This window comes from Lissotriton vulgaris, chromosome 8, assembly GCF_964263255.1.
Source record: "Lissotriton vulgaris chromosome 8, aLisVul1.2, whole genome shotgun sequence".
In the NCBI taxonomy this organism is placed as follows: Eukaryota; Metazoa; Chordata; class Amphibia; order Caudata; family Salamandridae; genus Lissotriton; species Lissotriton vulgaris.
In genome coordinates, this window is record NC_141696.1 from 546,255,972 (window position 1) to 546,282,991 (window position 27,020).

The 27,020-nt window shown below is 39.6% G+C and overlaps 11 non-coding genes across 11 annotated transcripts; all 11 read right to left on the bottom strand.

Moving 5' to 3' along the window:
• Positions 1-212: 212 nt before the first annotated feature.
• TRNAP-UGG (transfer RNA proline (anticodon UGG)) lies at positions 213-284 on the bottom strand. Its single transcript has one exon. It is a non-coding gene; the product is annotated as a tRNA-Pro (tRNA).
• Positions 285-2,555: 2,271 nt separating this feature from the next.
• TRNAV-CAC (transfer RNA valine (anticodon CAC)) lies at positions 2,556-2,628 on the bottom strand. Its single transcript has one exon. It is a non-coding gene; the product is annotated as a tRNA-Val (tRNA).
• Positions 2,629-5,526: 2,898 nt separating this feature from the next.
• Positions 5,527-5,598, bottom strand: TRNAP-UGG (transfer RNA proline (anticodon UGG)). The gene has a single exon. It is a non-coding gene; the product is annotated as a tRNA-Pro (tRNA).
• Positions 5,599-8,100: 2,502 nt separating this feature from the next.
• On the bottom strand, positions 8,101-8,172 carry TRNAP-UGG (transfer RNA proline (anticodon UGG)). Its single transcript has one exon. It is a non-coding gene; the product is annotated as a tRNA-Pro (tRNA).
• A 2,492-nt stretch (positions 8,173-10,664) lies between these two features.
• On the bottom strand, positions 10,665-10,736 carry TRNAP-UGG (transfer RNA proline (anticodon UGG)). Its single transcript has one exon. It is a non-coding gene; the product is annotated as a tRNA-Pro (tRNA).
• A 2,536-nt stretch (positions 10,737-13,272) lies between these two features.
• On the bottom strand, positions 13,273-13,344 carry TRNAP-UGG (transfer RNA proline (anticodon UGG)). Its single transcript has one exon. It is a non-coding gene; the product is annotated as a tRNA-Pro (tRNA).
• A 2,516-nt stretch (positions 13,345-15,860) lies between these two features.
• Positions 15,861-15,932, bottom strand: TRNAP-UGG (transfer RNA proline (anticodon UGG)). Its single transcript has one exon. It is a non-coding gene; the product is annotated as a tRNA-Pro (tRNA).
• Positions 15,933-18,464: 2,532 nt separating this feature from the next.
• Positions 18,465-18,536, bottom strand: TRNAP-UGG (transfer RNA proline (anticodon UGG)). Its single transcript has one exon. It is a non-coding gene; the product is annotated as a tRNA-Pro (tRNA).
• A 2,516-nt stretch (positions 18,537-21,052) lies between these two features.
• TRNAP-UGG (transfer RNA proline (anticodon UGG)) lies at positions 21,053-21,124 on the bottom strand. Its single transcript has one exon. It is a non-coding gene; the product is annotated as a tRNA-Pro (tRNA).
• Positions 21,125-23,648: 2,524 nt separating this feature from the next.
• On the bottom strand, positions 23,649-23,720 carry TRNAP-UGG (transfer RNA proline (anticodon UGG)). Its single transcript has one exon. It is a non-coding gene; the product is annotated as a tRNA-Pro (tRNA).
• Positions 23,721-26,240: 2,520 nt separating this feature from the next.
• On the bottom strand, positions 26,241-26,312 carry TRNAP-UGG (transfer RNA proline (anticodon UGG)). The gene has a single exon. It is a non-coding gene; the product is annotated as a tRNA-Pro (tRNA).
• Positions 26,313-27,020: the final 708 nt, after the last annotated feature.

Consider the following 27,020-nt stretch of genomic DNA (forward strand, 5'->3'; position numbering starts at 1 on the left):
TTCCCAGACAGCCCTAGCTGAACGCTTGTATATGCCATGCAAGTTCAGCATTTTTGCAAAATGCTTAAAGAGAAATGTTTCCTATTTGCTCAGGCAGGGCAAGGTTAAAAGCATGAGACTCTAGCAAATATTCATCCACTACTGCAAAGAGAAAATTGATATTGGCTTTGAAATGCATACTTCAATACTACTTTAAAAAAGCACCAATGAAAGGGCTCATCCGGGATTTGAACCCGGGACCTCTCGCACCCAAAGCGAGAATCATACCCCTAGACCAACGAGCCTTCGAAAGGCCCGCACCTCTGAAAAGCTAATACCAGCTCTAAGCACGCAATGAAGATCATGCTGGGGACTTTTTCATGCTTGGTCTGTGAATACACATGAAATTCAGTGTCAACTTACCCTTTCTCAAATGATATCACTATCATTTATAAGTGTCCCCTTTTATTTTGTCCCAGCATTGGACACGTCTTACAGCAAGTCAGCACTTATTTATCTATTTCTGCAGTGGCTAGACCCTAAAGAGAAAGAATAAAAAGCTGTTCATAACAACATAAGAAACACATGTTGCATTTTTTCTCAAATGCTTATTCCCTTTGTGCAAATCGGAATGCCAAGCTGAATAACTGGGCCACAGATTCTGGCTAATTATCTTTCCCTTGAATGCAAGTAGCAATAAAAACTGCCTAATGCAGGACTAAAGCATTCCTTGCAAGCCTCTAACATCATAACATAACTGAGCTGCTGGTAGCAAGCTAAGCAATACCTTCCCAAAATGAGAAGTACATGTGCTAATCCGCTCAATCAGCGCTCGATCAGGCTCGATCAGGCGAGATATAGAAAAGGTGGAAAGGGTCCAAATGGCTGTCCCTTCCTTTTTAGGGTGGGTCCTTCTGACTATCATAGGATTGCTTGTATAAGTGGCCAGGGTCAGAGAAAAAACTTTCAACCCTTCTCAGTGTTCTATCCAGAAGCAGGCATTTTCTGTGCCTTTAATTTCAGGCTTTTCCCAGCAGTCTCTGTTCTGCCTATGTAAATTAACAAAAGCAGTGCTTATTCATCACTTACTCTAATGTCCTTACTGTCCAGAAAGCTCTGCCTAAGTATGCTTTTTTTCTTTTTCAGTGAAATTCTAAATGTTTTTTCTGCCCAGTCTATGGCAGTAGAATGCTGCTTATGATGCCACATTTTGTTGAATCACCAAGGTACAACTACAGAGGAATATATGAGTCTGAACGACATGGAACTCTTAGCTAACACATCACAATGTGTGATGCTTGCCAACCAAGCACTAGATTCTGGAGCGCTGATGATCAGAACATTCTGCTCCTGAAGGAAAGGAAAGACAGCTTGATGGAAAATAAAGTCTCAGTTTATATTAACGCTCTCTCTCTCCCAATATCTATCTATCTATCTATCTATCTATCTATCTATCTATCTATCTATCTATCTATCTATCTATCTATCTATCTATCTATCTATCTATCTATCTATCTATCTATCTATCTATCTATCTATCTATCTATCTATCTATCTATCTATCTATCTATCTATCTATCTATCTATCTATCTATCTATCCATCCATCCATCCATCCATCTATCTATCTATCTATCTATCTATCTATCTATCTATCTATCTATCTATCTATCTATCTATCTATCTATCTATCTATCTATCTTTATATATGGATACCTGCGTACACATACATATAGATATGCCATGCATTCCTTTAGATTTGTTCCAACCTCTTACCATTTATTTGAGAATCCCTACTTTTCAAGTGACTGCAAATTAAGTCATTTCCGGCACTTTTTGGCCGGTGCAAGGTAACAAAAACACATGACAACTTTTAATAAAAATCATTGGTCTCTTTATTAACGCGCACTGTCAAACATGGGGCTTTCACACGTCAGGTAAACATGATAACCAATATACAACAGAAGCAGATGTAGATTGCTTATCAATGCCGGGATAGAACAGTTGTGAATTGAGTAGAAGAAGGGCCCCTGAATTGATACTTATTATATACAGCCTCTAAGATAGTGAAAAATGCAGGCTAGGAAAGGAGATGCAAATATCAATGTATTAGAAAAATACATAAAGAGGAGTGATTTGCTTTTATTCATTCAAGGCTAGAAAAAATCAACATACTATTGCAAGCATTCATACACCACCAAATAGAAATAAACAATTCTGACATTAAACGTAAAGGTGATGATGCATTTGTATCATCACCTTGAGAAGGGTCACCGAGGAATTGAGCCCAGGGCTTCTGCACTTAAACACCAGAAACACTCCACTAAACTAAGATGCCTGTTGGTGCCAACAATTCCCAAAGTTAATGCATGTTCTAGGTGAGCAATGAACAGAATGCAGGGCTCTTTTCAAAGCGAGGTCTGTGAATCAACAGATACATCCACATGCCAATTACTTTAGTGTTTTTAAGAGAATTCACTTTCTTGGAACGAGTCTGCATGAAACCATCTTCAGGGCCTGGACAATTTCATGGCAAAACAGCACCTCTCAACATTGCAGCCAAGACAATATAACAACTGTTTCTGCCCGGTTTCGAACCGGGGACCTTTCGCGTGTGAGGCAAACGTGATAACCACTACACTACAGAAACAGATGTCTACAGTTGATTCTTCTGTGATGAAACTTCTCAAAACAGGCTATTCCAAGGGCCTCTGGTTTTAGATTTCTTTCATGCAACCTTCCCAGACAGCCCTAGCTGAACGCTTGTATATGCCATGCAAGTTCAGCATTTTTGCAAAATGCTTAAAGAGAAATGTTTCCTATTTGCTCAGGCAGGGCAAGGTTAAAAGCATGAGACTCTAGCAAATATTCATCCACTACTGCAAAGAGAAAATTGATATTGGCTTTGAAATGCATACTTCAATACTACTTTAAAAAAGCACCAATGAAAGGGCTCGTCTGGGATTTGAACCCGGGACCTCTCGCACCCAAAGCGAGAATCATACCCCTAGACCAACGAGCCTTCGAAAGACCCGCACCTCTGAAAAGCTAATACCAGCTCTAAGCACGCAATGAAGATCATGCTGGGGACTTTTTCATGCTTGGTCTGTGAATACACATGAAATTCAGTGTCAACTTACCCTTTCTCAAATGATATCACTATCATTTATAAGTGTCCCCTTTTATTTTGTCCCAGCATTGGACACGTCTTACAGGAAGTCAGCACTTATTTATCTATTTCTGCAGTGGCTAGACCCTAAAGAGAAAGAATAAAAAGCTGTTCATAACAACATAAGAAACACATGTTGCATTTTTTCTCAAATGCTTATTCCCTTTGTGCAAATCGGAATGCCAAGCTGAATAACTGGGCCACAGATTCTGGCTAATTATCTTTCCCTTGAATGCAAGTAGCAATAAAAACTGCCTAATGCAGGACTAAAGCATTCCTTGCAAGCCTCTAACATCATAACATAACTGAGCTGCTGGTAGCAAGCTAAGCAATACCTTCCCAAAATGAGAAGTACATGTGCTAATCCGCTCAATCAGCGCTCGATCAGGCGAGATATAGAAAAGGTGGAAAGGGTCCAAATGGCTGTCCCTTCCTTTTTAGGGTGGGTCCTTCTGACTATCATAGGATTGCTTGTACGAGTGGCCAGGGTCAGAGAAAAAACTTTCAACCCTTCTCAGTGTTCTATCCAGAAGCAGGCATTTTCTGTGCCTTTAATTTCAGGCTTTTCCCAGCAGTCTCTGTTCTGCCTATGTAAATTAACAAAAGCAGTGCTTATTCATCACTTACTCTAATGTCCTTACTGTCCAGAAAGCTCTGCCTAAGTATGCTTTTTTTCTTTTTCAGTGAAATTCTAAATGTTTTTTCTGCCCAGTCTATGGCAGTAGAATGCTGCTTATGATGCCACATTTTGTTGAATCACCAAGGTACAACTACAGAGGAATATATGAGTCTGAACGACATGGAACTCTTAGCTAACACATCACAATGTGTGATGCTTGCCAACCAAGCACTAGATTCTGGAGCGCTGATGATCAGAACATTCTGCTCCTGAAGGAAAGGAAAGACAGCTTGATGGAAAATAAAGTCTCAGTTTATATTAACGCTCTCTCTCTCCCAATATCTATCTATCTATCTATCTATCTATCTATCTATCTATCTATCTATCTATCTATCTATCTATCTATCTATCTATCTATCTATCTATCTATCTATCTATCTATCTATCTATCTATCTATCTATCTATCTATCTATCTATCTATCTATCTATCTATCTATCTATCTATCTATCTTTATATATGGATACCTGCGTACACATACATATAGATATGCCATGCATTCCTTTAGATTTGTTCCAACCTCTTACCATTTATTTGAGAATTCCTACTTTTCAAGTGACTGCAAATGAAGTCATTTCCGGCACTTTTTGGCCGGTGCAAGGTAACAAAAACACATGCCAACTTTTAATACAAATCATTGGTCTCTTTATTAACGCGCACTGTCAAACATGGGGCTTTCACACGTCAGGTAAACATGATAACCAATACACAACAGAAGCAGATGTAGATTGCTTATCAATGCCAGGATAGAATAGTTGTGAATTGAGTAATAGAAGGGCCCCTGAATTGATACTTATTATATACAGCCTGTAAGATAGTGAAAAATGCAGGCTAGGAAAGGAGATGCAAATATCAATGTATTAGAAAAATACATAAAGAGGAGTGATTTGCTTTTATTCATTCAAGGCTAGAAAAAATCAACATACTATTGCAAGCATTCATACACCACCAAATAGAAATAAACAATTCTGACATTAAACGTAAAGGTGACGATGCATTTGTATCATCACCTTGAGAAGGGTCACCGAGGAATTGAGCCCAGGGCTTCTGCACTTAAACACCAGAAACACTCCACTAAACTAAGATGCCTGTTGGTGCCAACAATTCCCAAAGTTAATGCATGTTCTAGGTGAGCAATGAACAGAATGCAGGGCTCTTATGAAAGCGAGGTCTGTGAATCAACAGATACATCCACATGCCAATTACTTTAGTGTTTTTAAGAGAATTCACTTTCTTGGAATGAGTCTGCATGAAACCATCTTCAGGGCCTGGACAATTTCATGGCAAAACGGCACCTCTCAACATTGCAGCCAAGACAATATAACAACTGTTTCTGCCCGGTTTCATACCGGGGACCTTTCGCGTGTGAGGCGAACGTGATAACCACTACACTACAGAAACAGATGTCTACAGTTGATTCTTCTGTGATGAAACTTCTCAAAACAGGCTATTCCAAGGGCCTCTGGTTTTAGATTTCTTTCATGCAACCTTCCCAGACAGCCCTAGCTGAACGCTTGTATATGCCATGCAAGTTCAGCATTTTTGCAAAATGCTTAAAGAGAAATGTTTCCTATTTGCTCAGGCAGGGCAAGGTTAAAAGCATGAGACTCTAGCAAATATTCATCCACTACTGCAAAGAGAAAATTGATATTGGCTTTGAAATGCATACTTCAATACTACTTTAAAAAAGCACCAATGAAAGGGCTCATCCGGGATTTGAACCCGGGACCTCTCGCACCCAAAGCGAGAATCATACCCCTAGACCAACGAGCCTTCGAAAGGCCCGCACCTCTGAAAAGCTAATACCAGCTCTAAGCACGCAATGAAGATCATGCTGGGGACTTTTTCATGCTTGGTCTGTGAATACACATGAAATTCAGTGTCAACTTACCCTTTCTCAAATGATATCACTATCATTTATAAGTGTCCCCTTTTATTTTGTCCCAGCATTGGACACGTCTTACAGCAAGTCAGCACTTATTTATCTATTTCTGCAGTGGCTAGACCCTAAAGAGAAAGAATAAAAAGCTGTTCATAACAACATAAGAAACACATGTTGCATTTTTTCTCAAATGCTTATTCCCTTTGTGCAAATCGGAATGCCAAGCTGAATAACTGGGCCACAGATTCTGGCTAATTATCTTTCCCTTGAATGCAAGTAGCAATAAAAACTGCCTAATGCAGGACTAAAGCATTCCTTGCAAGCCTCTAACATCATAACATAACTGAGCTGCTGGTAGCAAGCTAAGCAATACCTTCCCAAAATGAGAAGTACATGTGCTAATCCGCTCAATCAGCGCTCGATCAGGCTCGATCAGGCGAGATATAGAAAAGGTGGAAAGGGTCCAAATGGCTGTCCCTTCCTTTTTAGGGTGGGTCCTTCTGACTATCATAGGATTGCTTGTATAAGTGGCCAGGGTCAGAGAAAAAACTTTCAACCCTTCTCAGTGTTCTATCCAGAAGCAGGCATTTTCTGTGCCTTTAATTTCAGGCTTTTCCCAGCAGTCTCTGTTCTGCCTATGTAAATTAACAAAAGCAGTGCTTATTCATCACTTACTCTAATGTCCTTACTGTCCAGAAAGCTCTGCCTAAGTATGCTTTTTTTCTTTTTCAGTGAAATTCTAAATGTTTTTTCTGCCCAGTCTATGGCAGTAGAATGCTGCTTATGATGCCACATTTTGTTGAATCACCAAGGTACAACTACAGAGGAATATATGAGTCTGAACGACATGGAACTCTTAGCTAACACATCACAATGTGTGATGCTTGCCAACCAAGCACTAGATTCTGGAGCGCTGATGATCAGAACATTCTGCTCCTGAAGGAAAGGAAAGACAGCTTGATGGAAAATAAAGTCTCAGTTTATATTAACGCTCTCTCTCTCCCAATATCTATCTATCTATCTATCTATCTATCTATCTATCTATCTATCTATCTATCTATCTATCTATCTATCTATCTATCTATCTATCTATCTATCTATCTATCTATCTATCTATCTATCTATCTATCTATCTATCTATCTATCTATATATGGATACCTGCGTACACATACATATAGATATGCCATGCATTCCTTTAGATTTGTTACAACCTCTTACCATTTATTTGAGAATTCCTACTTTTCAAGTGACTGCAAATGAAGTCATTTCCGGCACTTTTTGGCCGGTGCAAGGTAACAAAAACACATGCCAACTTTTAATACAAATCATTGGTCTCTTTATTAACGCGCACTGTCAAACATGGGGCTTTCACACGTCAGGTAAACATGATAACCAATACACAACAGAAGCAGATGTAGATTGCTTATCAATGCCAGGATAGAATAGTTGTGAATTGAGTAATAGAAGGGCCCCTGAATTGATACTTATTATATACAGCCTGTAAGATAGTGAAAAATGCAGGCTAGGAAAGGAGATGCAAATATCAATGTATTAGAAAAATACATAAAGAGGAGTGATTTGCTTTTATTCATTCAAGGCTAGAAAAAATCAACATACTATTGCAAGCATTCATACACCACCAAATAGAAATAAACAATTCTGACATTAAACGTAAAGGTGACGATGCATTTGTATCATCACCTTGAGAAGGGTCACCGAGGAATTGAGCCCAGGGCTTCTGCACTTAAACACCAGAAACACTCCACTAAACTAAGATGCCTGTTGGTGCCAACAATTCCCAAAGTTAATGCATGTTCTAGGTGAGCAATGAACAGAATGCAGGGCTCTTATGAAAGCGAGGTCTGTGAATCAACAGATACATCCACATGCCAATTACTTTAGTGTTTTTAAGAGAATTCACTTTCTTGGAATGAGTCTGCATGAAACCATCTTCAGGGCCTGGACAATTTCATGGCAAAACGGCACCTCTCAACATTGCAGCCAAGACAATATAACAACTGTTTCTGCCCGGTTTCATACCGGGGACCTTTCGCGTGTGAGGCGAACGTGATAACCACTACACTACAGAAACAGATGTCTACAGTTGATTCTTCTGTGATGAAACTTCTCAAAACAGGCTATTCCAAGGGCCTCTGGTTTTAGATTTCTTTCATGCAACCTTCCCAGACAGCCCTAGCTGAACGCTTGTATATGCCATGCAAGTTCAGCATTTTTGCAAAATGCTTAAAGAGAAATGTTTCCTATTTGCTCAGGCAGGGCAAGGTTAAAAGCATGAGACTCTAGCAAATATTCATCCACTACTGCAAAGAGAAAATTGATATTGGCTTTGAAATGCATACTTCAATACTACTTTAAAAAAGCACCAATGAAAGGGCTCATCCGGGATTTGAACCCGGGACCTCTCGCACCCAAAGCGAGAATCATACCCCTAGACCAACGAGCCTTCGAAAGGCCCGCACCTCTGAAAAGCTAATACCAGCTCTAAGCACGCAATGAAGATCATGCTGGGGACTTTTTCATGCTTGGTCTGTGAATACACATGAAATTCAGTGTCAACTTACCCTTTCTCAAATGATATCACTATCATTTATAAGTGTCCCCTTTTATTTTGTCCCAGCATTGGACACGTCTTACAGCAAGTCAGCACTTATTTATCTATTTCTGCAGTGGCTAGACCCTAAAGAGAAAGAATAAAAAGCTGTTCATAACAACATAAGAAACACATGTTGCATTTTTTCTCAAATGCTTATTCCCTTTGTGCAAATCGGAATGCCAAGCTGAATAACTGGGCCACAGATTCTGGCTAATTATCTTTCCCTTGAATGCAAGTAGCAATAAAAACTGCCTAATGCAGGACTAAAGCATTCCTTGCAAGCCTCTAACATCATAACATAACTGAGCTGCTGGTAGCAAGCTAAGCAATACCTTCCCAAAATGAGAAGTACATGTGCTAATCCGCTCAATCAGCGCTCGATCAGGCTCGATCAGGCGAGATATAGAAAAGGTGGAAAGGGTCCAAATGGCTGTCCCTTCCTTTTTAGGGTGGGTCCTTCTGACTATCATAGGATTGCTTGTATAAGTGGCCAGGGTCAGAGAAAAAACTTTCAACCCTTCTCAGTGTTCTATCCAGAAGCAGGCATTTTCTGTGCCTTTAATTTCAGGCTTTTCCCAGCAGTCTCTGTTCTGCCTATGTAAATTAACAAAAGCAGTGCTTATTCATCACTTACTCTAATGTCCTTACTGTCCAGAAAGCTCTGCCTAAGTATGCTTTTTTTCTTTTTCAGTGAAATTCTAAATGTTTTTTCTGCCCAGTCTATGGCAGTAGAATGCTGCTTATGATGCCACATTTTGTTGAATCACCAAGGTACAACTACAGAGGAATATATGAGTCTGAACGACATGGAACTCTTAGCTAACACATCACAATGTGTGATGCTTGCCAACCAAGCACTAGATTCTGGAGCGCTGATGATCAGAACATTCTGCTCCTGAAGGAAAGGAAAGACAGCTTGATGGAAAATAAAGTCTCAGTTTATATTAACGCTCTCTCTCTCCCAATATCTATCTATCTATCTATCTATCTATCTATCTATCTATCTATCTATCTATCTATCTATCTATCTATCTATCTATCTATCTATCTATCTATCTATCTATCTATCTATCTATCTATCTATCTATCTATCTTTATATATGGATACCTGCGTACACATACATATAGATATGCCATGCATTCCTTTAGATTTGTTCCAACCTCTTACCATTTATTTGAGAATTCCTACTTTTCAAGTGACTGCAAATGAAGTCATTTCCGGCACTTTTTGGCCGGTGCAAGGTAACAAAAACACATGCCAACTTTTAATACAAATCATTGGTCTCTTTATTAACGCGCACTGTCAAACATGGGGCTTTCACACGTCAGGTAAACATGATAACCAATACACAACAGAAGCAGATGTAGATTGCTTATCAATGCCAGGATAGAATAGTTGTGAATTGAGTAATAGAAGGGCCCCTGAATTGATACTTATTATATACAGCCTGTAAGATAGTGAAAAATGCAGGCTAGGAAAGGAGATGCAAATATCAATGTATTAGAAAAATACATAAAGAGGAGTGATTTGCTTTTATTCATTCAAGGCTAGAAAAAATCAACATACTATTGCAAGCATTCATACACCACCAAATAGAAATAAACAATTCTGACATTAAACGTAAAGGTGACGATGCATTTGTATCATCACCTTGAGAAGGGTCACCGAGGAATTGAGCCCAGGGCTTCTGCACTTAAACACCAGAAACACTCCACTAAACTAAGATGCCTGTTGGTGCCAACAATTCCCAAAGTTAATGCATGTTCTAGGTGAGCAATGAACAGAATGCAGGGCTCTTATGAAAGCGAGGTCTGTGAATCAACAGATACATCCACATGCCAATTACTTTAGTGTTTTTAAGAGAATTCACTTTCTTGGAATGAGTCTGCATGAAACCATCTTCAGGGCCTGGACAATTTCATGGCAAAACGGCACCTCTCAACATTGCAGCCAAGACAATATAACAACTGTTTCTGCCCGGTTTCATACCGGGGACCTTTCGCGTGTGAGGCGAACGTGATAACCACTACACTACAGAAACAGATGTCTACAGTTGATTCTTCTGTGATGAAACTTCTCAAAACAGGCTATTCCAAGGGCCTCTGGTTTTAGATTTCTTTCATGCAACCTTCCCAGACAGCCCTAGCTGAACGCTTGTATATGCCATGCAAGTTCAGCATTTTTGCAAAATGCTTAAAGAGAAATGTTTCCTATTTGCTCAGGCAGGGCAAGGTTAAAAGCATGAGACTCTAGCAAATATTCATCCACTACTGCAAAGAGAAAATTGATATTGGCTTTGAAATGCATACTTCAATACTACTTTAAAAAAGCACCAATGAAAGGGCTCATCCGGGATTTGAACCCGGGACCTCTCGCACCCAAAGCGAGAATCATACCCCTAGACCAACGAGCCTTCGAAAGGCCCGCACCTCTGAAAAGCTAATACCAGCTCTAAGCACGCAATGAAGATCATGCTGGGGACTTTTTCATGCTTGGTCTGTGAATACACATGAAATTCAGTGTCAACTTACCCTTTCTCAAATGATATCACTATCATTTATAAGTGTCCCCTTTTATTTTGTCCCAGCATTGGACACGTCTTACAGCAAGTCAGCCCTTATTTATCTATTTCTGCAGTGGCTAGACCCTAAAGAGAAAGAATAAAAAGCTGTTCATAACAACATAAGAAACACATGTTGCATTTTTTCTCAAATGCTTATTCCCTTTGTGCAAATCGGAATGCCAAGCTGAATAACTGGGCCACAGATTCTGGCTAATTATCTTTCCCTTGAATGCAAGTAGCAATAAAAACTGCCTAATGCAGGACTAAAGCATTCCTTGCAAGCCTCTAACATCATAACATAACTGAGCTGCTGGTAGCAAGCTAAGCAATACCTTCCCAAAATGAGAAGTACATGTGCTAATCCGCTCAATCAGCGCTCGATCAGGCTCGATCAGGCGAGATATAGAAAAGGTGGAAAGGGTCCAAATGGCTGTCCCTTCCTTTTTAGGGTGGGTCCTTCTGACTATCATAGAATTGCTTGTATAAGTGGCCAGGGTCAGAGAAAAAACTTTCAACCCTTCTCAGTGTTCTATCCAGAAGCAGGCATTTTCTGTGCCTTTAATTTCAGGCTTTTCCCAGCAGTCTCTGTTCTGCCTATGTAAATTAACAAAAGCAGTGCTTATTCATCACTTACTCTAATGTCCTTACTGTCCAGAAAGCTCTGCCTAAGTATGCTTTTTTTCTTTTTCAGTGAAATTCTAAATGTTTTTTCTGCCCAGTCTATGGCAGTAGAATGCTGCTTATGATGCCACATTTTGTTGAATCACCAAGGTACAACTACAGAGGAATATATGAGTCTGAACGACATGGAACTCTTAGCTAACACATCACAATGTGTGATGCTTGCCAACCAAGCACTAGATTCTGGAGCGCTGATGATCAGAACATTCTGCTCCTGAAGGAAAGGAAAGACAGCTTGATGGAAAATAAAGTCTCAGTTTATATTAACGCTCTCTCTCTCCCAATATCTATCTATCTATCTATCTATCTATCTATCTATCTATCTATCTATCTATCTATCTATCTATCTATCTATCTATCTATCTATCTATCTATCTATCTATCTATCTATCTATCTATCTATCTATCTATCTATCTATCTATCTATCTATCTATCTATCTATCTATCTATCTATCTTTATATATGGATACCTGCGTACACATACATATAGATATGCCATGCATTCCTTTAGATTTGTTCCAACCTCTTACCATTTATTTGAGAATTCCTACTTTTCAAGTGACTGCAAATGAAGTCATTTCCGGCACTTTTTGGCCGGTGCAAGGTAACAAAAACACATGCCAACTTTTAATACAAATCATTGGTCTCTTTATTAACGCGCACTGTCAAACATGGGGCTTTCACACGTCAGGTAAACATGATAACCAATACACAACAGAAGCAGATGTAGATTGCTTATCAATGCCAGGATAGAATAGTTGTGAATTGAGTAATAGAAGGGCCCCTGAATTGATACTTATTATATACAGCCTGTAAGATAGTGAAAAATGCAGGCTAGGAAAGGAGATGCAAATATCAATGTATTAGAAAAATACATAAAGAGGAGTGATTTGCTTTTATTCATTCAAGGCTAGAAAAAATCAACATACTATTGCAAGCATTCATACACCACCAAATAGAAATAAACAATTCTGACATTAAACGTAAAGGTGACGATGCATTTGTATCATCACCTTGAGAAGGGTCACCGAGGAATTGAGCCCAGGGCTTCTGCACTTAAACACCAGAAACACTCCACTAAACTAAGATGCCTGTTGGTGCCAACAATTCCCAAAGTTAATGCATGTTCTAGGTGAGCAATGAACAGAATGCAGGGCTCTTATGAAAGCGAGGTCTGTGAATCAACAGATACATCCACATGCCAATTACTTTAGTGTTTTTAAGAGAATTCACTTTCTTGGAATGAGTCTGCATGAAACCATCTTCAGGGCCTGGACAATTTCATGGCAAAACGGCACCTCTCAACATTGCAGCCAAGACAATATAACAACTGTTTCTGCCCGGTTTCATACCGGGGACCTTTCGCGTGTGAGGCGAACGTGATAACCACTACACTACAGAAACAGATGTCTACAGTTGATTCTTCTGTGATGAAACTTCTCAAAACAGGCTATTCCAAGGGCCTCTGGTTTTAGATTTCTTTCATGCAACCTTCCCAGACAGCCCTAGCTAAACGCTTGTATATGCCATGCAAGTTCAGCATTTTTGCAAAATGCTTAAAGAGAAATGTTTCCTATTTGCTCAGGCAGGGCAAGGTTAAAAGCATGAGACTCTAGCAAATATTCATCCACTACTGCAAAGAGAAAATTGATATTGGCTTTGAAATGCATACTTCAATACTACTTTAAAAAAGCACCAATGAAAGGGCTCATCCGGGATTTGAACCCGGGACCTCTCGCACCCAAAGCGAGAATCATACCCCTAGACCAACGAGCCTTCGAAAGGCCCGCACCTCTGAAAAGCTAATACCAGCTCTAAGCACGCAATGAAGATCATGCTGGGGACTTTTTCATGCTTGGTCTGTGAATACACATGAAATTCAGTGTCAACTTACCCTTTCTCAAATGATATCACTATCATTTATAAGTGTCCCCTTTTATTTTGTCCCAGCATTGGACACGTCTTACAGCAAGTCAGCACTTATTTATCTATTTCTGCAGTGGCTAGACCCTAAAGAGAAAGAATAAAAAGCTGTTCATAACAACATAAGAAACACATGTTGCATTTTTTCTCAAATGCTTATTCCCTTTGTGCAAATCGGAATGCCAAGCTGAATAACTGGGCCACAGATTCTGGCTAATTATCTTTCCCTTGAATGCAAGTAGCAATAAAAACTGCCTAATGCAGGACTAAAGCATTCCTTGCAAGCCTCTAACATCATAACATAACTGAGCTGCTGGTAGCAAGCTAAGCAATACCTTCCCAAAATGAGAAGTACATGTGCTAATCCGCTCAATCAGCGCTCGATCAGGCTCGATCAGGCGAGATATAGAAAAGGTGGAAAGGGTCCAAATGGCTGTCCCTTCCTTTTTAGGGTGGGTCCTTCTGACTATCATAGGATTGCTTGTATAAGTGGCCAGGGTCAGAGAAAAAACTTTCAACCCTTCTCAGTGTTCTATCCAGAAGCAGGCATTTTCTGTGCCTTTAATTTCAGGCTTTTCCCAGCAGTCTCTGTTCTGCCTATGTAAATTAACAAAAGCAGTGCTTATTCATCACTTACTCTAATGTCCTTACTGTCCAGAAAGCTCTGCCTAAGTATGCTTTTTTTCTTTTTCAGTGAAATTCTAAATGTTTTTTCTGCCCAGTCTATGGCAGTAGAATGCTGCTTATGATGCCACATTTTGTTGAATCACCAAGGTACAACTACAGAGGAATATATGAGTCTGAACGACATGGAACTCTTAGCTAACACATCACAATGTGTGATGCTTGCCAACCAAGCACTAGATTCTGGAGCGCTGATGATCAGAACATTCTGCTCCTGAAGGAAAGGAAAGACAGCTTGATGGAAAATAAAGTCTCAGTTTATATTAACGCTCTCTCTCTCCCAATATCTATCTATCTATCTATCTATCTATCTATCTATCTATCTATCTATCTATCTATCTATCTATCTATCTATCTATCTATCTATCTATCTATCTATCTATCTATCTATCTATCTATCTATCTATCTATCTATCTATCTATCTATCTATCTATCTTTATATATGGATACCTGCGTACACATACATATAGATATGCCATGCATTCCTTTAGATTTGTTCCAACCTCTTACCATTTATTTGAGAATTCCTACTTTTCAAGTGACTGCAAATGAAGTCATTTCCGGCACTTTTTGGCCGGTGCAAGGTAACAAAAACACATGCCAACTTTTAATACAAATCATTGGTCTCTTTATTAACGCGCACTGTCAAACATGGGGCTTTCACACGTCAGGTAAACATGATAACCAATACACAACAGAAGCAGATGTAGATTGCTTATCAATGCCAGGATAGAATAGTTGTGAATTGAGTAATAGAAGGGCCCCTGAATTGATACTTATTATATACAGCCTGTAAGATAGTGAAAAATGCAGGCTAGGAAAGGAGATGCAAATATCAATGTATTAGAAAAATACATAAAGAGGAGTGATTTGCTTTTATTCATTCAAGGCTAGAAAAAATCAACATACTATTGCAAGCATTCATACACCACCAAATAGAAATAAACAATTCTGACATTAAACGTAAAGGTGACGATGCATTTGTATCATCACCTTGAGAAGGGTCACCGAGGAATTGAGCCCAGGGCTTCTGCACTTAAACACCAGAAACACTCCACTAAACTAAGATGCCTGTTGGTGCCAACAATTCCCAAAGTTAATGCATGTTCTAGGTGAGCAATGAACAGAATGCAGGGCTCTTATGAAAGCGAGGTCTGTGAATCAACAGATACATCCACATGCCAATTACTTTAGTGTTTTTAAGAGAATTCACTTTCTTGGAATGAGTCTGCATGAAACCATCTTCAGGGCCTGGACAATTTCATGGCAAAACGGCACCTCTCAACATTGCAGCCAAGACAATATAACAACTGTTTCTGCCCGGTTTCATACCGGGGACCTTTCGCGTGTGAGGCGAACGTGATAACCACTACACTACAGAAACAGATGTCTACAGTTGATTCTTCTGTGATGAAACTTCTCAAAACAGGCTATTCCAAGGGCCTCTGGTTTTAGATTTCTTTCATGCAACCTTCCCAGACAGCCCTAGCTGAACGCTTGTATATGCCATGCAAGTTCAGCATTTTTGCAAAATGCTTAAAGAGAAATGTTTCCTATTTGCTCAGGCAGGGCAAGGTTAAAAGCATGAGACTCTAGCAAATATTCATCCACTACTGCAAAGAGAAAATTGATATTGGCTTTGAAATGCATACTTCAATACTACTTTAAAAAAGCACCAATGAAAGGGCTCATCCGGGATTTGAACCCGGGACCTCTCGCACCCAAAGCGAGAATCATACCCCTAGACCAACGAGCCTTCGAAAGGCCCGCACCTCTGAAAAGCTAATACCAGCTCTAAGCACGCAATGAAGATCATGCTGGGGACTTTTTCATGCTTGGTCTGTGAATACACATGAAATTCAGTGTCAACTTACCCTTTCTCAAATGATATCACTATCATTTATAAGTGTCCCCTTTTATTTTGTCCCAGCATTGGACACGTCTTACAGCAAGTCAGCACTTATTTATCTATTTCTGCAGTGGCTAGACCCTAAAGAGAAAGAATAAAAAGCTGTTCATAACAACATAAGAAACACATGTTGCATTTTTTCTCAAATGCTTATTCCCTTTGTGCAAATCGGAATGCCAAGCTGAATAACTGGGCCACAGATTCTGGCTAATTATCTTTCCCTTGAATGCAAGTAGCAATAAAAACTGCCTAATGCAGGACTAAAGCATTCCTTGCAAGCCTCTAACATCATAACATAACTGAGCTGCTGGTAGCAAGCTAAGCAATACCTTCCCAAAATGAGAAGTACATGTGCTAATCCGCTCAATCAGCGCTCGATCAGGCTCGATCAGGCGAGATATAGAAAAGGTGGAAAGGGTCCAAATGGCTGTCCCTTCCTTTTTAGGGTGGGTCCTTCTGACTATCATAGAATTGCTTGTATAAGTGGCCAGGGTCAGAGAAAAAACTTTCAACCCTTCTCAGTGTTCTATCCAGAAGCAGGCATTTTCTGTGCCTTTAATTTCAGGCTTTTCCCAGCAGTCTCTGTTCTGCCTATGTAAATTAACAAAAGCAGTGCTTATTCATCACTTACTCTAATGTCCTTACTGTCCAGAAAGCTCTGCCTAAGTATGCTTTTTTTCTTTTTCAGTGAAATTCTAAATGTTTTTTCTGCCCAGTCTATGGCAGTAGAATGCTGCTTATGATGCCACATTTTGTTGAATCACCAAGGTACAACTACAGAGGAATATATGAGTCTGAACGACATGGAACTCTTAGCTAACACATCACAATGTGTGATGCTTGCCAACCAAGCACTAGATTCTGGAGCGCTGATGATCAGAACATTCTGCTCCTGAAGGAAAGGAAAGACAGCTTGATGGAAAATAAAGTCTCAGTTTATATTAACGCTCTCTCTCTCCCAATATCTATCTATCTATCTATCTATCTATCTATCTATCTATCTATCTATCTATCTATCTATCTATCTATCTATCTATCTATCTATCTATCTATCTATCTATCTATCTATCTATCTATCTATCTATCTATCTATCTATCTATCTATCTATCTATCTATCTATCTATCTATCTTTATATATGGATACCTGCGTACACATACATATAGATATGCCATGCATTCCTTTAGATTTGTTCCAACCTCTTACCATTTATTTGAGAATTCCTACTTTTCAAGTGACTGCAAATGAAGTCATTTCCGGCACTTTTTGGCCGGTGCAAGGTAACAAAAACACATGCCAACTTTTAATACAAATCATTGGTCTCTTTATTAACGCGCACTGTCAAACATGGGGCTTTCACACGTCAGGTAAACATGATAACCAATACACAACAGAAGCAGATGTAGATTGCTTATCAATGCCAGGATAGAATAGTTGTGAATTGAGTAATAGAAGGGCCCCTGAATTGATACTTATTATATACAGCCTGTAAGATAGTGAAAAATGCAGGCTAGGAAAGGAGATGCAAATATCAATGTATTAGAAAAATACATAAAGAGGAGTGATTTGCTTTTATTCATTCAAGGCTAGAAAAAATCAACATACTATTGCAAGCATTCATACACCACCAAATAGAAATAAACAATTCTGACATTAAACGTAAAGGTGACGATGCATTTGTATCATCACCTTGAGAAGGGTCACCGAGGAATTGAGCCCAGGGCTTCTGCACTTAAACACCAGAAACACTCCACTAAACTAAGATGCCTGTTGGTGCCAACAATTCCCAAAGTTAATGCATGTTCTAGGTGAGCAATGAACAGAATGCAGGGCTCTTATGAAAGCGAGGTCTGTGAATCAACAGATACATCCACATGCCAATTACTTTAGTGTTTTTAAGAGAATTCACTTTCTTGGAATGAGTCTGCATGAAACCATCTTCAGGGCCTGGACAATTTCATGGCAAAACGGCACCTCTCAACATTGCAGCCAAGACAATATAACAACTGTTTCTGCCCGGTTTCATACCGGGGACCTTTCGCGTGTGAGGCGAACGTGATAACCACTACACTACAGAAACAGATGTCTACAGTTGATTCTTCTGTGATGAAACTTCTCAAAACAGGCTATTCCAAGGGCCTCTGGTTTTAGATTTCTTTCATGCAACCTTCCCAGACAGCCCTAGCTAAACGCTTGTATATGCCATGCAAGTTCAGCATTTTTGCAAAATGCTTAAAGAGAAATGTTTCCTATTTGCTCAGGCAGGGCAAGGTTAAAAGCATGAGACTCTAGCAAATATTCATCCACTACTGCAAAGAGAAAATTGATATTGGCTTTGAAATGCATACTTCAATACTACTTTAAAAAAGCACCAATGAAAGGGCTCATCCGGGATTTGAACCCGGGACCTCTCGCACCCAAAGCGAGAATCATACCCCTAGACCAACGAGCCTTCGAAAGGCCCGCACCTCTGAAAAGCTAATACCAGCTCTAAGCACGCAATGAAGATCATGCTGGGGACTTTTTCATGCTTGGTCTGTGAATACACATGAAATTCAGTGTCAACTTACCCTTTCTCAAATGATATCACTATCATTTATAAGTGTCCCCTTTTATTTTGTCCCAGCATTGGACACGTCTTACAGCAAGTCAGCACTTATTTATCTATTTCTGCAGTGGCTAGACCCTAAAGAGAAAGAATAAAAAGCTGTTCATAACAACATAAGAAACACATGTTGCATTTTTTCTCAAATGCTTATTCCCTTTGTGCAAATCGGAATGCCAAGCTGAATAACTGGGCCACAGATTCTGGCTAATTATCTTTCCCTTGAATGCAAGTAGCAATAAAAACTGCCTAATGCAGGACTAAAGCATTCCTTGCAAGCCTCTAACATCATAACATAACTGAGCTGCTGGTAGCAAGCTAAGCAATACCTTCCCAAAATGAGAAGTACATGTGCTAATCCGCTCAATCAGCGCTCGATCAGGCTCGATCAGGCGAGATATAGAAAAGGTGGAAAGGGTCCAAATGGCTGTCCCTTCCTTTTTAGGGTGGGTCCTTCTGACTATCATAGGATTGCTTGTATAAGTGGCCAGGGTCAGAGAAAAAACTTTCAACCCTTCTCAGTGTTCTATCCAGAAGCAGGCATTTTCTGTGCCTTTAATTTCAGGCTTTTCCCAGCAGTCTCTGTTCTGCCTATGTAAATTAACAAAAGCAGTGCTTATTCATCACTTACTCTAATGTCCTTACTGTCCAGAAAGCTCTGCCTAAGTATGCTTTTTTTCTTTTTCAGTGAAATTCTAAATGTTTTTTCTGCCCAGTCTATGGCAGTAGAATGCTGCTTATGATGCCACATTTTGTTGAATCACCAAGGTACAACTACAGAGGAATATATGAGTCTGAACGACATGGAACTCTTAGCTAACACATCACAATGTGTGATGCTTGCCAACCAAGCACTAGATTCTGGAGCGCTGATGATCAGAACATTCTGCTCCTGAAGGAAAGGAAAGACAGCTTGATGGAAAATAAAGTCTCAGTTTATATTAACGCTCTCTCTCTCCCAATATCTATCTATCTATCTATCTATCTATCTATCTATCTATCTATCTATCTATCTATCTATCTATCTATCTATCTATCTATCTATCTATCTATCTATCTATCTATCTATCTATCTATCTATCTATCTATCTATCTATCTATCTATCTATCTATCTTTATATATGGATACCTGCGTACACATACATATAGATATGCCATGCATTCCTTTAGATTTGTTCCAACCTCTTACCATTTATTTGAGAATTCCTACTTTTCAAGTGACTGCAAATGAAGTCATTTCCGGCACTTTTTGGCCGGTGCAAGGTAACAAAAACACATGCCAACTTTTAATACAAATCATTGGTCTCTTTATTAACGCGCACTGTCAAACATGGGGCTTTCACACGTCAGGTAAACATGATAACCAATACACAACAGAAGCAGATGTAGATTGCTTATCAATGCCAGGATAGAATAGTTGTGAATTGAGTAATAGAAGGGCCCCTGAATTGATACTTATTATATACAGCCTGTAAGATAGTGAAAAATGCAGGCTAGGAAAGGAGATGCAAATATCAATGTATTAGAAAAATACATAAAGAGGAGTGATTTGCTTTTATTCATTCAAGGCTAGAAAAAATCAACATACTATTGCAAGCATTCATACACCACCAAATAGAAATAAACAATTCTGACATTAAACGTAAAGGTGACGATGCATTTGTATCATCACCTTGAGAAGGGTCACCGAGGAATTGAGCCCAGGGCTTCTGCACTTAAACACCAGAAACACTCCACTAAACTAAGATGCCTGTTGGTGCCAACAATTCCCAAAGTTAATGCATGTTCTAGGTGAGCAATGAACAGAATGCAGGGCTCTTATGAAAGCGAGGTCTGTGAATCAACAGATACATCCACATGCCAATTACTTTAGTGTTTTTAAGAGAATTCACTTTCTTGGAATGAGTCTGCATGAAACCATCTTCAGGGCCTGGACAATTTCATGGCAAAACGGCACCTCTCAACATTGCAGCCAAGACAATATAACAACTGTTTCTGCCCGGTTTCATACCGGGGACCTTTCGCGTGTGAGGCGAACGTGATAACCACTACACTACAGAAACAGATGTCTACAGTTGATTCTTCTGTGATGAAACTTCTCAAAACAGGCTATTCCAAGGGCCTCTGGTTTTAGATTTCTTTCATGCAACCTTCCCAGACAGCCCTAGCTGAACGCTTGTATATGCCATGCAAGTTCAGCATTTTTGCAAAATGCTTAAAGAGAAATGTTTCCTATTTGCTCAGGCAGGGCAAGGTTAAAAGCATGAGACTCTAGCAAATATTCATCCACTACTGCAAAGAGAAAATTGATATTGGCTTTGAAATGCATACTTCAATACTACTTTAAAAAAGCACCAATGAAAGGGCTCATCCGGGATTTGAACCCGGGACCTCTCGCACCCAAAGCGAGAATCATACCCCTAGACCAACGAGCCTTCGAAAGGCCCGCACCTCTGAAAAGCTAATACCAGCTCTAAGCACGCAATGAAGATCATGCTGGGGACTTTTTCATGCTTGGTCTGTGAATACACATGAAATTCAGTGTCAACTTACCCTTTCTCAAATGATATCACTATCATTTATAAGTGTCCCCTTTTATTTTGTCCCAGCATTGGACACGTCTTACAGCAAGTCAGCACTTATTTATCTATTTCTGCAGTGGCTAGACCCTAAAGAGAAAGAATAAAAAGCTGTTCATAACAACATAAGAAACACATGTTGCATTTTTTCTCAAATGCTTATTCCCTTTGTGCAAATCGGAATGCCAAGCTGAATAACTGGGCCACAGATTCTGGCTAATTATCTTTCCCTTGAATGCAAGTAGCAATAAAAACTGCCTAATGCAGGACTAAAGCATTCCTTGCAAGCCTCTAACATCATAACATAACTGAGCTGCTGGTAGCAAGCTAAGCAATACCTTCCCAAAATGAGAAGTACATGTGCTAATCCGCTCAATCAGCGCTCGATCAGGCTCGATCAGGCGAGATATAGAAAAGGTGGAAAGGGTCCAAATGGCTGTCCCTTCCTTTTTAGGGTGGGTCCTTCTGACTATCATAGGATTGCTTGTATAAGTGGCCAGGGTCAGAGAAAAAACTTTCAACCCTTCTCAGTGTTCTATCCAGAAGCAGGCATTTTCTGTGCCTTTAATTTCAGGCTTTTCCCAGCAGTCTCTGTTCTGCCTATGTAAATTAACAAAAGCAGTGCTTATTCATCACTTACTCTAATGTCCTTACTGTCCAGAAAGCTCTGCCTAAGTATGCTTTTTTTCTTTTTCAGTGAAATTCTAAATGTTTTTTCTGCCCAGTCTATGGCAGTAGAATGCTGCTTATGATGCCACATTTTGTTGAATCACCAAGGTACAACTACAGAGGAATATATGAGTCTGAACGACATGGAACTCTTAGCTAACACATCACAATGTGTGATGCTTGCCAACCAAGCACTAGATTCTGGAGCGCTGATGATCAGAACATTCTGCTCCTGAAGGAAAGGAAAGACAGCTTGATGGAAAATAAAGTCTCAGTTTATATTAACGCTCTCTCTCTCCCAATATCTATCTATCTATCTATCTATCTATCTATCTATCTATCTATCTATCTATCTATCTATCTATCTATCTATCTATCTATCTATCTATCTATCTATCTATCTATCTATCTATCTATCTATCTATCTATCTATCTATCTATCTATCTATCTATCTATCTATCTTTATATATGGATACCTGCGTACACATACATATAGATATGCCATGCATTCCTTTAGATTTGTTCCAACCTCTTACCATTTATTTGAGAATTCCTACTTTTCAAGTGACTGCAAATGAAGTCATTTCCGGCACTTTTTGGCCGGTGCAAGGTAACAAAAACACATGCCAACTTTTAATACAAATCATTGGTCTCTTTATTAACGCGCACTGTCAAACATGGGGCTTTCACACGTCAGGTAAACATGATAACCAATACACAACAGAAGCAGATGTAGATTGCTTATCAATGCCAGGATAGAATAGTTGTGAATTGAGTAATAGAAGGGCCCCTGAATTGATACTTATTATATACAGCCTGTAAGATAGTGAAAAATGCAGGCTAGGAAAGGAGATGCAAATATCAATGTATTAGAAAAATACATAAAGAGGAGTGATTTGCTTTTATTCATTCAAGGCTAGAAAAAATCAACATACTATTGCAAGCATTCATACACCACCAAATAGAAATAAACAATTCTGACATTAAACGTAAAGGTGACGATGCATTTGTATCATCACCTTGAGAAGGGTCACCGAGGAATTGAGCCCAGGGCTTCTGCACTTAAACACCAGAAACACTCCACTAAACTAAGATGCCTGTTGGTGCCAACAATTCCCAAAGTTAATGCATGTTCTAGGTGAGCAATGAACAGAATGCAGGGCTCTTATGAAAGCGAGGTCTGTGAATCAACAGATACATCCACATGCCAATTACTTTAGTGTTTTTAAGAGAATTCACTTTCTTGGAATGAGTCTGCATGAAACCATCTTCAGGGCCTGGACAATTTCATGGCAAAACGGCACCTCTCAACATTGCAGCCAAGACAATATAACAACTGTTTCTGCCCGGTTTCATACCGGGGACCTTTCGCGTGTGAGGCGAACGTGATAACCACTACACTACAGAAACAGATGTCTACAGTTGATTCTTCTGTGATGAAACTTCTCAAAACAGGCTATTCCAAGGGCCTCTGGTTTTAGATTTCTTTCATGCAACCTTCCCAGACAGCCCTAGCTGAACGCTTGTATATGCCATGCAAGTTCAGCATTTTTGCAAAATGCTTAAAGAGAAATGTTTCCTATTTGCTCAGGCAGGGCAAGGTTAAAAGCATGAGACTCTAGCAAATATTCATCCACTACTGCAAAGAGAAAATTGATATTGGCTTTGAAATGCATACTTCAATACTACTTTAAAAAAGCACCAATGAAAGGGCTCATCCGGGATTTGAACCCGGGACCTCTCGCACCCAAAGCGAGAATCATACCCCTAGACCAACGAGCCTTCGAAAGGCCCGCACCTCTGAAAAGCTAATACCAGCTCTAAGCACGCAATGAAGATCATGCTGGGGACTTTTTCATGCTTGGTCTGTGAATACACATGAAATTCAGTGTCAACTTACCCTTTCTCAAATGATATCACTATCATTTATAAGTGTCCCCTTTTATTTTGTCCCAGCATTGGACACGTCTTACAGCAAGTCAGCACTTATTTATCTATTTCTGCAGTGGCTAGACCCTAAAGAGAAAGAATAAAAAGCTGTTCATAACAACATAAGAAACACATGTTGCATTTTTTCTCAAATGCTTATTCCCTTTGTGCAAATCGGAATGCCAAGCTGAATAACTGGGCCACAGATTCTGGCTAATTATCTTTCCCTTGAATGCAAGTAGCAATAAAAACTGCCTAATGCAGGACTAAAGCATTCCTTGCAAGCCTCTAACATCATAACATAACTGAGCTGCTGGTAGCAAGCTAAGCAATACCTTCCCAAAATGAGAAGTACATGTGCTAATCCGCTCAATCAGCGCTCGATCAGGCTCGATCAGGCGAGATATAGAAAAGGTGGAAAGGGTCCAAATGGCTGTCCCTTCCTTTTTAGGGTGGGTCCTTCTGACTATCATAGAATTGCTTGTATAAGTGGCCAGGGTCAGAGAAAAAACTTTCAACCCTTCTCAGTGTTCTATCCAGAAGCAGGCATTTTCTGTGCCTTTAATTTCAGGCTTTTCCCAGCAGTCTCTGTTCTGCCTATGTAAATTAACAAAAGCAGTGCTTATTCATCACTTACTCTAATGTCCTTACTGTCCAGAAAGCTCTGCCTAAGTATGCTTTTTTTCTTTTTCAGTGAAATTCTAAATGTTTTTTCTGCCCAGTCTATGGCAGTAGAATGCTGCTTATGATGCCACATTTTGTTGAATCACCAAGGTACAACTACAGAGGAATATATGAGTCTGAACGACATGGAACTCTTAGCTAACACATCACAATGTGTGATGCTTGCCAACCAAGCACTAGATTCTGGAGCGCTGATGATCAGAACATTCTGCTCCTGAAGGAAAGGAAAGACAGCTTGATGGAAAATAAAGTCTCAGTTTATATTAACGCTCTCTCTCTCCCAATATCTATCTATCTATCTATCTATCTATCTATCTATCTATCTATCTATCTATCTATCTATCTATCTATCTATCTATCTATCTATCTATCTATCTATCTATCTATCTATCTATCTATCTATCTATCTATCTATCTATCTATCTATCTATCTATCTATCTTTATATATGGATACCTGCGTACACATACATATAGATATGCCATGCATTCCTTTAGATTTGTTCCAACCTCTTACCATTTATTTGAGAATTCCTACTTTTCAAGTGACTGCAAATGAAGTCATTTCCGGCACTTTTTGGCCGGTGCAAGGTAACAAAAACACATGCCAACTTTTAATACAAATCATTGGTCTCTTTATTAACGCGCACTGTCAAACATGGGGCTTTCACACGTCAGGTAAACATGATAACCAATACACAACAGAAGCAGATGTAGATTGCTTATCAATGCCAGGATAGAATAGTTGTGAATTGAGTAATAGAAGGGCCCCTGAATTGATACTTATTATATACAGCCTGTAAGATAGTGAAAAATGCAGGCTAGGAAAGGAGATGCAAATATCAATGTATTAGAAAAATACATAAAGAGGAGTGATTTGCTTTTATTCATTCAAGGCTAGAAAAAATCAACATACTATTGCAAGCATTCATACACCACCAAATAGAAATAAACAATTCTGACATTAAACGTAAAGGTGACGATGCATTTGTATCATCACCTTGAGAAGGGTCACCGAGGAATTGAGCCCAGGGCTTCTGCACTTAAACACCAGAAACACTCCACTAAACTAAGATGCCTGTTGGTGCCAACAATTCCCAAAGTTAATGCATGTTCTAGGTGAGCAATGAACAGAATGCAGGGCTCTTATGAAAGCGAGGTCTGTGAATCAACAGATACATCCACATGCCAATTACTTTAGTGTTTTTAAGAGAATTCACTTTCTTGGAATGAGTCTGCATGAAACCATCTTCAGGGCCTGGACAATTTCATGGCAAAACGGCACCTCTCAACATTGCAGCCAAGACAATATAACAACTGTTTCTGCCCGGTTTCATACCGGGGACCTTTCGCGTGTGAGGCGAACGTGATAACCACTACACTACAGAAACAGATGTCTACAGTTGATTCTTCTGTGATGAAACTTCTCAAAACAGGCTATTCCAAGGGCCTCTGGTTTTAGATTTCTTTCATGCAACCTTCCCAGACAGCCCTAGCTGAACGCTTGTATATGCCATGCAAGTTCAGCATTTTTGCAAAATGCTTAAAGAGAAATGTTTCCTATTTGCTCAGGCAGGGCAAGGTTAAAAGCATGAGACTCTAGCAAATATTCATCCACTACTGCAAAGAGAAAATTGATATTGGCTTTGAAATGCATACTTCAATACTACTTTAAAAAAGCACCAATGAAAGGGCTCATCCGGGATTTGAACCCGGGACCTCTCGCACCCAAAGCGAGAATCATACCCCTAGACCAACGAGCCTTCGAAAGGCCCGCACCTCTGAAAAGCTAATACCAGCTCTAAGCACGCAATGAAGATCATGCTGGGGACTTTTTCATGCTTGGTCTGTGAATACACATGAAATTCAGTGTCAACTTACCCTTTCTCAAATGATATCACTATCATTTATAAGTGTCCCCTTTTATTTTGTCCCAGCATTGGACACGTCTTACAGCAAGTCAGCACTTATTTATCTATTTCTGCAGTGGCTAGACCCTAAAGAGAAAGAATAAAAAGCTGTTCATAACAACATAAGAAACACATGTTGCATTTTTTCTCAAATGCTTATTCCCTTTGTGCAAATCGGAATGCCAAGCTGAATAACTGGGCCACAGATTCTGGCTAATTATCTTTCCCTTGAATGCAAGTAGCAATAAAAACTGCCTAATGCAGGACTAAAGCATTCCTTGCAAGCCTCTAACATCATAACATAACTGAGCTGCTGGTAGCAAGCTAAGCAATACCTTCCCAAAATGAGAAGTACATGTGCTAATCCGCTCAATCAGCGCTCGATCAGGCTCGATCAGGCGAGATATAGAAAAGGTGGAAAGGGTCCAAATGGCTGTCCCTTCCTTTTTAGGGTGGGTCCTTCTGACTATCATAGGATTGCTTGTATAAGTGGCCAGGGTCAGAGAAAAAACTTTCAACCCTTCTCAGTGTTCTATCCAGAAGCAGGCATTTTCTGTGCCT